Genomic DNA, 10,904 nt, shown 5'->3' with positions numbered 1-10,904 from the left:
TCTCTGCTAATGGGTAGGGTTGTGTTCCTGTCTTGTTATTTGTTTGGCATGGAACGTCCAGAACTGGAGCTTGCTGGCCGTTGGGTGGAGCTGGGTCTTATCGTTTAGACAGAAGTCTCTGGGAGAGCTCTCACTGACTGATATTACAGGCAGCCAGGAGGTCTCTGGTGGTCCAGTGTCCTGAATTCAGCTCTCCCACCTCAGAGGCTCAGGCCTGACACCAGGCTGGAGCACCAAGGCCCTGTCAGCCACATGGCTCAGAAGAAAAGGGAGAAAAAATGAAAGAAAAGAAGTTTTTTTAAATAAAATAAAATAATTAAAATTGAAAAAAATTTAAATATTATTAAAATAAAAGAAGAGAGTAACCAAACCTATAAACAAATCCACAGATGATACCAAGTGCTAAAAACTATACTAAGATAAACATAAAAATCAGAAACAAGTCAGTGGCAGACAGGAAACCTCAAGTCTACAGTTGCTCCCAAAGCCCCCTCACTTTGGGGATGATTCATTGTCTCTTCAGGTATTCCACAGTTGCAGGGTAACTTAAGTTGATTGTGGGGATATAAACCGCTGCTCCTGAGGCTGCTGGGAGAGATTTCCCTTTCTCTTCTTTGTTTGCACAGCTCCTGGGGTTCAGCTTTGGATTTGGCCCCGCCTCTGCATGTAGGTTGCCCTCAGGCTTCTGTTCCTTCCCAGACAGGATGGGGTTAAAGCAGCGGCTAATTAGTGGGCTGTGGCTCACTCATGCTGGGTAAGGGTAGGGTACGGTAGTTATAATTGGAATGTAACTACCTACCGAGCCTGTGACGGCATAGGCCAGTGTGACGTTGCAACCGCCTGAGGTGCACCATGTGTTCTCCCGGGGAAGTTGTCCTTGGATCACGGGACACTGGCTGTGGTGGGCTGCACAGGCTCCTGGGGGTGTGTGATAGTGACCTGTGCTTTGCACACAGGCTTCTTGATGGCTGCAGCAGCAGTGTTAGCGTTTCATGCCCGTCTGTGGTGTCCAAGCTGATAGCCGCTGCTCGTGCCCATCTCTGGAGTCTGTTTAGGTGCTGCTCTATCTTCTGTCGGCAGACAGGGAAGGAATCCCCTCTCCTCGTGCACCCCAAAACAGTGGTCTCTTGCCTCTTAGGCAGGTCCAGACTTTTTCCCAGACTCCCCGCCAGCTAGCTATGGCACACTAGCCCCCTTCAGGCTGTGTTCACGCAGCCAACCCCAGTCCTCTCCCTGGGATCTGACCTCCAAAGCCCGAGCCTCAGCTCCCAGCCCCCGCCTGCCATGGAGGGTGAGCAGACAAGCCTCTCAGGCTGTTGAGCGCTGGTCCACACCGATCCTCTGTGTGAGAATCCGAGAGGTGTACTTTAGTTTGCCTTGTAGCCCATCTCGAAGTGCTTAGGTGAGCTATGGTGGTGGCAAACAAAGACATCTGACTAATATATTGATATCTTATGCTAAAGGGTCCTGCAAAACAGCTGGGAGTTTACTCTCATTTGTAAGAAAAGCACTTAGCTGCTGAACCCATAACTGCACCTCATTTTCATTTGACATTCTTAATTAAGATTGACTTGCTAGTAGTCTCTAAAGATAACAGTACAGTAGGGGGTGGATTCTAAAATGATCTTACTCATAAATGGATAAGTCATTAGTATTCTAGGAGAGCCTTCTACCCAACTGTATGGCTGGGGTGGGAGGACTGGGGCACAGAAAAGAGTTGGTGAGAACCTCTTCCCTAGTGAAAAACATGGGTTATTTTCCTTGATAAATAGGACCAAATGCCTAGGCCAATGTTTATCCAATGGTAGAATCACCTGGGCACTTATTATAAATGTAAATGCCAGGTATCCCTCCCTAGAGATTCTGATTGCATAGTTCTTGGGGAGTGGATCAGAAAAATCTTCATTATTAACAAGCATTGCAGCTGATACTGACGTATGTGCTTGAGCCATGCCTGATAGGGACAGGTCACATCTGTAGAAAGGGAAGTCAGTGTTCATCTAAATAACAACAGACTTATAAATAATATGGAAATATATTCAACAGAAAAGATATAGATGCAATCACATTAATATCTGTAAAGCCCTATATTTCACAGGAGTACAGCAGTGAAACAAAGGCAGGGTCAACTTTTTGCCTGGAAAATTGGGGGAGGAACCATAGCTTTCTTTTTTTGACAATGCTGCTACAATTTGACTTCCACTATTCTGTGCAATTCAACTAGTTAAATACTTTTCCGGCACCTACCACATGCTAGTACCTAAATCTCTGCCCTCTCATCCATCAAGCCTAGTAAAGGAGACAGATACAGAACTAAATAAATGAGTTCATTCAAGGGAGACCATGATCACTGAAAACAAATATAATAGACTAAAGAAGATGCCTGAAAATTTCAGTTGTTAGAATAAGTCCTTGTAGTGTACTTCAGAGATGAGCTCCCTGAAAGAACTAATACAAACTGGCCTTGTCCCTGATATACATGTGTTCATTCAGTAAATATTAAATGGATAAGCAGGAATGGCTGTGTAATTAAATAGATAATTCATCACTAATGAATTAAATAGATAATTCATCACTAATTATCTTGATAAATTTATTTTAAATTTTTAAAAATTTATTTAAAATTTATTTAAAATTTTTTATTTGCAGTGCACTCATTTTACAAACCATGTATATTACAGGAAAACTTACTTCCCTGTATACACAACCCCTGTCCACACTGCCAAAAGTGGTCTCTGTGGACTTCTAGGGCTTTCTGGAGAACACTGTGAAAACCACTATCAAGAAGGTAGAAAAAGGTCTTCCCTGGTGGTGCAGCGGTTGAGAATCTGCCTGCTAATGCAGGGGACACGGGTTCCAGCCCTGGTCTGGGAGGATCCCACATGCCGCGGAGCAACTAGGCCCGTGAGCCACACCTACTGAGCCTGCGCGTCTGGAGCCTGTGCTCAGCAAGAAGAGGGGCCGCGATAGTGAGAGGCCCGCGCACCGCGATGAAGAGTGAACCCCGCTTGTCACAACTAGAGAAAGCCCTTGCACAGAAACGAAGACCCAACCCAGAAAAAAATAAAAATAAATTAATTAAAGAAAGTAGAGAAAAAGGACAGGAAAAAAAGGGGGGGTAGGAATAGAAAGCATGAATAAGTTGGTAGAAATAAATCCAAACTTATTAGTGAGTACGTTAAGTAAAAGTGGACTCACGTCTGCTTCCAGCCAAAGTTAAACTGGGCTTATTTTATTCATCTTGAACAACTAGGAAACCAGGGAAAAAACACATGAAACCATGGTTTTCAGACATTGGACAAGAAGCAGCACAGGACTGTAATCCCAAGAGGAGGAAAACAAGCACTCTTGCCCCAGATTACTGCCTAGAGGCAGTCTCCATGCTGCATGTTACACAGAAAGGGGGAACCCAGACAGCCCTTTGGTTCTGCTAACTTGGGGAGGCTGAGTTTAAAGTTTGGAGGGGACTCAGTGGCTCGAATTTGATGGGAAGATTATTGTAGAGGAGAGAGCTGGACAGGAGAGAGAGAAAGAGCTCCAGAGAGCTACAGAAGGGTCCCTTTAAGTCTGGTTGAATACTGATATGCACACATATGAGACAGAAGGAGTGTGGGAAGAGGACCCCCAAAGTGAGGCCATTTGGCAATATGTAAAAAGAGCCATGAAATTGTCATGTGCTTTGACCTGGGAATCCTACTTCTGACAAATGTCGTATACATCCACATGTCCACGGCTGCATTATTTATAATGGGGAAACATTGAAAAATCTGTCTAAAAATCAGGTAGTAATTATGTAAACTGTGTTATATAAACTATGTGATAACCTGAAGTTTTTGAACCCAACGAATCCATGAATCTTACTGCTGTACCGTCAATTTTGAGGAGATATACCTACAGGGGTGGGGGGCATTTCAGTGGTTCTCAATCCTGAACACAGAAAAATCTGTTTTTACTTTTTTTAATGTTGTTGCCTGGGCCCACTCTTGAATTTCTGAGAACGAGGCTCAGACAGTGAGCTTTTTAAAGCCTCTATGTTAATCTGAAGCACACTGAGGGATGAGAATCACTGGAGTAGAAGCTTTTCCAATTCTCAAAGGGATTTTCTTCTAAAATAGAATAATTACTTTCATAGATAAAAATAGTATGTAGTCATTTAAAATGCTTATTACAAATATTATTTTTAAATGGGAAAATATAATGTTGAAAAAAGTATGTGCTAAACTGTATGTGTACTGTGATTACAATTACATGAACGTATATTACGTGCCAAGAATGGTATAACTCATGAATAACTTTTTTTTCTTTATTTTCCAAATTTTCTGATTCATATTTGGGGGTGAGGGGTATCTTTGAAGGACACCAGCAAGTGGTGGATTAGGAAACCCTAGTGGATTGCCCTCCCTTGGAGCCCTTCGGTATCCTTAGTCTCCTGACATCTCCCTTTCAGACTTAGAGTGCAACTGAGTCACTGTGCAGCCTGAATCAACCAGAGTGTTATCTCGTTAAAACTAAACAATAGGATGGCCTAATTTAAGGGTTTCCGTGCAGGATGTCTGCCTCTAACCTCTGCCCTTTGGCATAGCTTATAGTCTTTCAGACCTCCCAAATCAGAGATTTTAGATCCAATATTTCTTTGGAATCATTGTTATAGAATAGCTATTTTTTTTTCCCCATGAGGAGACCTAAATTAAAAGATGAGCATTTGGGATCTTAAACTCTTTTCCCAGAGAATGTGGAAAATCTCCCTGTGTGGAAACTAGAAAATAGCTGATGCTAACCCTAGCAAGGCACAAAGCATGCAACTTTTAATTACTGCAAGACTAATAAACTGATTATGACCTCTTTCCTGCTGGGCCCTAAGAACCTGCAGGCATTCTTCTTTTTCAAAAGTTAGATAATAGCTCCTATTGTTCTTTCTTTTAATTTCATAAAATAGCAAATCCCTATAGTCCTGAGTGATTTAGCCAAGTAAGAAATTATAGGAGATTGCTGGATCCATCTGCTTTTCCCCGATAGATATGAAGGTGAGATATAGTATGTTCAGTTTTTCATTCTTCCAAAAAGTCAGTCAAACTCCTACTGCTTTGTAAGGTCACTGAATACCTCCTGCAGGCTCCTTTGAGAACTCTAGTTGAGAAGCTTCTTAAAACAGCAATCCTGTTATATTAGTCAGGCCTCCTTTGGTTGCAAATGGCAGAAGCCCTTCAAACTAGCTCATGCCAAAAAAAAGAAAAAAAAAAAGGAGTAGGCACTAATTAATAGCTCACATAACAAAAAAGTCTAGGAGCAAACTGGATGCAAGGTGTCATCAAACATCTCTCTCACTCTCTCAGCTCTACTTTCCTCTGTGTTAACTTTATTCACCACAGGCTCCCTTCATGTGGAGGCAAAAATGGCTGCCCCTACCCATCTCCAGGCTCATATCATCCTTGCATGTGACCTCAGAAGGAAAGAGGTCCTCTCCTCCCAGCATCTGAGACAAACTGCAAAAACTTTGACCCTGCTTAACACACACACAGCCTGTGTGTGGTACAGTCTGAACAGATACTCTAATAATTGACCAATCTAGATTAGATACATCTTAACAGGAATCAGGAACTTGTAGTTGATGATCTCACCAGGTGGAAGGAACACTGTATCTTCACCATGATGTATATCCAAAAGAACAGTTATCCATTTAAACTTTCAAAAATGTAAAATAGCTAGTGGGAAGCAGCCGCATAGCACAGGGAGATCAGCTTGGTGCTTTGGGATGATCTAGAGGGGTGGGATAGGAGGGTGGGAGGGAGGCTCCTGAGGGAGGGGATATGGAGATATATGTATGCATATGGCTGATTCACTTTGTTGTACAACAGAAACTAACACAGTATTGTGAGGCAATTATACTCCAATAAAGATGTATTTTTTAAAAAAGTGAAGGAAAGGGAGAGAGAATTTTAGTTGAAAATACAACTTTAATGACTTGTCACAGAAGGATAGAGGTAACACAATCAAGAAAAAGAATCAAAGAGAAATGTAAAGGATAACAAAACTAAAATATAGAGCATTTCCTTGACCCTAGAAATTTCCTCACTCCCCCTTCCAGTCATTACCCGCTCCCACATCGTCAACCACTGTTCTTATTTCTATCCCCATAGAACTTTCTTAAACTTTCTATAATTGGAATTACACAGTATGTACTTTTCTATATTCTTTCACTCAAGATGAGATGTATCCCTATTTTTGTGTACATCAGAAGCTCATTATTTATTGATGAGTACTACTCCATTGTATCAATATCTGCAAGTTTCTGTTGATGAACATTTAGGTGATCTTCAGTTTTTAGCAGTTATGAATAAAGCTTCTATAAACATTCTTGTACATTTTTTTTTTTTTGCCAAATGTTCTCATTTCTCTTGAGTAAATACCTAGGAGTGAAATTGCTAGGTAGGCATTTATTTAAAAAAACTACCAGCCACCTTCCAAGTGGTTGTGACATTTTACACTCTTACCAGTAATGTCAGGCATTCCATTTGTTATGGACTATGACATCTTTGTCATGATACTATTAGTCTTTTTAATTTTAGCCAGTTTGGTGGTTATGTAGTGGTATCTCATTGTGGGTTTTTTGTTTGTTTGTTTGTTTGTTTTTAATAGATAGACATTCACTAATCATTTTAGGGTTTTTTCCCCATAAAGACAAATTTCAAGATGTCAGTATTAAAGCTAAAAGTCTTGTCTAATATTGATCAAAAAGGTGTTTTTTGTTTTTGTTTTTTTTTTACGTCTTTATTGGAGTATAATTGTTTTACATTGTTGTGTTATTTGTTGCTGTATAACAAAGTGAATCAGCTATACATATATCCCCATATCCCCTCCATCTTGCTTCTCCCTCCCACCCTCCCTATCCCACCCCTCTAGGTGGTCACAGAGCACCGAGCTGATCTCCCTGTGCAATGCAGCTGCTTCCCACTAGCTAGCTATTTAATGTTTGGTAGTGTATATATGTCCATGCCACTCTCTCACTTCATCCCAGCTTACCCTTCCCCCATCCTGTGTATTCAAGTCCATTCTCTACATCTGCGTCTTTATTCCTGTCCTGCCTGTAGGTTCATCAGAACCATTTTCTTTTTCTTAGATTCCATATATATGTGTTAGCATACGGTGTTTGTTTTTCTCTTTCTGACTTACTTCACTCTGTATGACAGACTCTAGGTCCATCCACCTCACTACAAATAACATCTTTGGATGGGAAGAACTTTTAAATTTTGACAAAAACTAATTCACCAATTATTTTTTTAATGACTAATGCTTCTTTTGTTCTGCCTAAGAAAGCTGCCTGTCCTAATGCCATGGAGATAGTCTCCTATGTTTTATTCCATATAGTTTATAATTTAGCTGTCACGTTTAGGTCTATGAATCTTTTCAGATTCATAAACCTAGTCTTTCACAGATTATTTTTATATGTAGTTTGAGGTAGGAATGGAAGCTCATTTTTTCTTTTCATACCTTTATTCCAGGATTTCTCTGACATTTGTGGTCAGAAAATGCTTTGTATAGGAGGCTGACCTATTCATTGTAGGATGTTTAGCAGCATTCACGGTCTCTACCCACTAGATGCCAGTAGTGCCCCTACTCCATTGTGACAATCAAAAATGTCTACAGACATTGCCAAATGTTGGGGGTGGGAGACAAAATTGCCCGTGGTTGAGAATGGCTACTTTATACAATTGTTCCAGCATCATCCTTTCAACATTGAATTGTTTTGGCTCCTTTTTTCAAAAATTAATTTTTGTATATGTGTGCATTTTTTCCTGGACTATCTATGCTGTTCATATGATCTACTTGTCTTAATTACACCAATATTGCAATACACCAATACTGTAATCTTTATTGTTTTAAAATCAGGTAGTAGAAAGTGCCTCAACTCTGTTTTTCTTTTTCAAGATTTTTTTATATTGAACAATACTGAATTCTGAAATCTTCCTCCAAAATATTAATTAGTTCTAGTAGTGTTTTTTTAGATTTCTTAGGATTTCTACAAATCCAAAGATGTCATCTGCAACTAAAGGTAAATTTACTTCTGGCTTCCCAATTGCATGCCTTTTACTCTTATTTTGTTGCACTGAATAGGACAACTGGTACAAGTTAAAAAAAGTGAGGACAGATACCCTTGCTTAGTTCCCAATCTTAGAGGGAAAGCACTCAATATATTATCAATAGGTATAATATTTGCTGTATGTTTTTAGTAAATGCCCTTTATGAGATTAAGGAAGTTCTCTCCTATTCCCAGTTTTCTGAGAGTTTTTCATTTATGAATAGCTTAGCGTTTTATGGCTTTTTTTTTTTTTTGCCTTTTATTTCTGAGTCTTTATATTTAGAGCACATTTTTTTAAGATAGCACACGCTTGAGTCTTGTGTTTTTATGTGCAATCTGACTATCCCTGCCTTTAAAGTATTTGGTCCATTTTCATTTCTTTTAATTACTGATACAGTTGATTTCTAATTGTTTTTGTCCCTTTCTTCTTATCTTCCTTCCTTTGGATTAACTGCATACTTTTAGTATTCCATCTTATTTTGCCTATTGACTTTTGAGTTGTATATCTCATTAATCTTTTGATAGTTCTAGTAATTACAATATTTATCCTTTATTTACTGTCACCTACTTTAAAACAGTATTGTACCTCTTCAGATAAAATATAAGAACCTTAGAACAGCACATTCTATAATTTTGTTTACCTCTCTCCTATCCTTTGTGTTATTCTTGTCATAGATTTTCCTTCTGTGTATATTATAAGCCACACAGAAATGTGATATTTTTGTTTTAAACTCTCAGTTGTCTTTTAAAGAAATCAAGAAATGAAAAAGGTAGGGTTTTTTTTACATTCACCTAAATTGTTGTCATTTCTAGTGCTCTTCATTCTTTCTGTTGTTTTCTATTTCTTTAAGCTGAAAAAACTCTTTCAGCATTTTGTGTAGCACAAAACTTCTATCAAAAACTTCTTTCATTTTTTTTTACCATATACAGATTTCTGGTTGTTGATTTTGTTGTTGATTAATTACTTTGAAGATTTTGTTGTTGATTAATTACTTTGAAGATTTCATGCCCTTGTTTTGGGCCTCTATTTTTTCTGATAAGAAATGAGCTATTATTCTTATCATTGTTTCCATGCATTATTGTATCTTTTTACCTCTGGCTGCAGTATTTTTCTCTTTATCTTTGATTTTCAGCAGTTTGACATTTATATTCCTAGTGTGGCTTTCTTTGTATTTACCCTACTTGGGATTCACTGAACTTCTGGGATTATTCCTAGGTTGGTGTTTTTTGACAAATTTAGGAAACTTTTGGCTATTATTTCTTAAAATATATTTTTGCTCAGTTTTCCATCTCCTCTCCCACTGAGGCTCCAATTACATATGTGTTATATGTAACTTGATGTGTTACTTGATATTGTTTCACAAATTACTATGTCTCTGTACATTTATTAAAAATCTTTTTTCTTTCTTTGCTTTAGTTTGGATAATTTCTATTGATTTATGTTTTGTCGGGATGAGTCTATTTGAGTTTTATCCCTAGTCCTAGTGCATAGCACTTTCTGTAAGGTGTGGGATTTTTTTCTATTAAAGTGTGCCCTAATCCACTTTTCACTGGATTTTTGAGGTAGACAATAAGTTCTCTCCACTCTGGATGGGGTGACATTCATCTCCCAGCACTCTGTGTGCTCTTTTTCATCAGTTTATTTCTTAACCTTTTGCACAGTTGCTGTATGCTGGCCCTTGAGGGTTTGCCCAGTACAAGATCTGCTTATTGAAAGACATGAGCAAAACCCACCTGCCAACTTCTGGGTACTCCTCATACACTCTCCTCTCTTGTTTCCAATCTCTGCTACACAAATTCCAGCCATTTCTGCAGCCCTAAACTCTGATTTCTGTCTCATCAGAGGTAGACCTCTGGTTTCTGCTTGGGTTCAACCTACTTGCACCACAGTTAGGAAAATGACTCAGGACAGAAAGCTGGGGTAAACAGGGAGCTCATTACATGTGTTTCCCTTCTCTCAAGGACCACAGTCCTGCACTGCCTGTTTACCAGTTCCTGAAAACAATTACCTTATTTATTTTTCCTGTTTTATGGTTGTTTAGGTCAGGAGATTAAGTCCAAAATGAATATCTTAGTCATGGCTGGACGTGAAAATGTATCACCTCTTGGGATTTTGGCTAAGATCAAGTGTAGTATCTGTTCTTATTAGTTCTATAAGTTTTGAAAAATGAACACTTGCAGAATCAAGAACTATTATTTTAAAAGTATGCTTTGCTAATCATCTTTATCCTTCTGGCAACCCCTTACACAAACCCATCCATCTATCATATGTCCCATTCACTAGAAAACTGTTTTTAATTGTACATCAACTAAACTTCAATTTAAAAAGAAAGAAAAATATTTTTAGATCCAAATCCCTATTAACATATTAGGATATTTGCATTTTTAAAACATATTTTAAAGTAGAAAATCAAAAGAATAAATATTTAAATTTTCATGCATCTCTACTAGCTGATAAAATTAATGAACAAGGTATGTTCCTTTTGATCATCAAATTGCCCCCTCTGATATCAAATATATACTTATCACTACATTTAATCAAATATATACTTGCCATCTTGGTACTACATTTATAGCATAAAAGAACAAGTCTACACAGCTAACATTCTTTCTAACCTCATTACTTTTTTCTTCAGATCATGGCATTTTCTCTGCTTACATAATTCTCCACGATCTTTTCTCCTTATTACTGCTCATAACTGACATAGAAGATGGGCAGAGTGACAAGAAATTAAACAATGCTTATATTTCATAAGAATATTGACACTGAGACACCATGGGTTATGATACCTCCTCAATTTGTATTCATGTACTGTATTCAAACAAT

General features: G+C 38.4%; 1 pseudogene; it reads left to right on the top strand.

The window, feature by feature from the left end:
• Positions 1–10,174: 10,174 nt before the first annotated feature.
• On the top strand, positions 10,175–10,322 carry LOC117201608 (uncharacterized; annotated as a pseudogene).
• Positions 10,323–10,904: the final 582 nt, after the last annotated feature.

Source organism: Orcinus orca, chromosome 5 (genome assembly GCF_937001465.1).
Source record: "Orcinus orca chromosome 5, mOrcOrc1.1, whole genome shotgun sequence".
NCBI classification, from domain to species: Eukaryota; Metazoa; Chordata; class Mammalia; order Artiodactyla; family Delphinidae; genus Orcinus; species Orcinus orca.
Note: the sequence above shows the minus strand (reverse complement) of the source record. Positions and strands in the feature narration are given on the sequence as shown.